Here is an 896-nt window from a genome sequence, read left to right as displayed (position 1 = left end):
TTCCTCTTTCTTTATGCATGGTGGTATGTGTGCATATGTATGCAGGTATAAGTATTATGTTTCCTTTCTTTGAGTTATCTTGTTAAGGAAATCTCCATTTTTCTTGTTCGTTTTTGGGGACTTCAAGACTTTCTTCTCTTAAACCTCAAGCTGAAGGTGAAATAACTAGCATCCTCAGTGTTTGGAATTTCTGGCCCCTCAGGCCAGGAACACAGCCTGTATATTTAACTCTAAGGAATTCACATAAAATACTGACATGTTTTTATTGTGGATATAGGGCAACTATTCTGAACATATAAAATTAACTGCTTTCAAATATTTACAAGAAAAGGAAATACGATTTAACCTTTTCTCCATTTGCTATTTCCACTGTTGTTTTTCTCTACCAAAGTTCCATAGAATTTACTTCTTTCAGTGCTATGCTTTAAAATAAAAATCAAAACCTAAACATATTGTTTATATAAGCTGATGCTCTGATTCCATCTCTGTCTACCACCTTTTAGAGACATGGAATCTGACAACCAGGAATTTAGTTTACATTGCATCTGAAAAGTGGTGCAGAGGCACTTTGTACTTAAAATCAGAAATAGGACAAATTCAGTTCTTTTAAAGATACCTACAAAAACTACAAATGTAATCTTTAGTTCTAACAGGACAGTTTCAGATAATGTGAAGAATTGAATCACAAGGTTAATGGGTGATATGAGGCTATATCAAATGTAAGAGCACAGGGAAATCTTGATTTTGGATTATGAATACTTCTGAAATTTAGAAAGTAGCAGAAGGGATAATTTTGGATTAAGTAGCAGGGATTTACAATTTGCTAAACCTGCTATTGGCATGTTTTAAAAAAGGTAGTATAATTTTTTTTTTTTGCTCTATTTTTATTGTCTGCT

General features: G+C 32.7%; 1 protein-coding gene across 2 annotated transcripts in view; it reads left to right on the top strand.

The window, feature by feature from the left end:
* Positions 1 to 619, top strand: part of FIGN (fidgetin, microtubule severing factor) — a 138,826-nt gene extending 138,207 nt beyond the window's left edge. For both annotated transcript variants that reach the window (XM_003483662.4, XM_005671888.3), the window contains one exon: positions 1 to 619. This exon is cut by the window's left edge and continues 10,400 nt beyond it. The gene's annotated coding sequence lies outside the window, so the exon portion shown is untranslated.

Source organism: Sus scrofa, chromosome 15, assembly GCF_000003025.6.
Source record: "Sus scrofa isolate TJ Tabasco breed Duroc chromosome 15, Sscrofa11.1, whole genome shotgun sequence".
In the NCBI taxonomy this organism is placed as follows: domain Eukaryota; kingdom Metazoa; phylum Chordata; class Mammalia; order Artiodactyla; family Suidae; genus Sus; species Sus scrofa.
The sequence above is the reverse complement of the archived record's forward strand: the minus strand, read 5'-3'. Positions and strand labels throughout refer to the sequence as shown.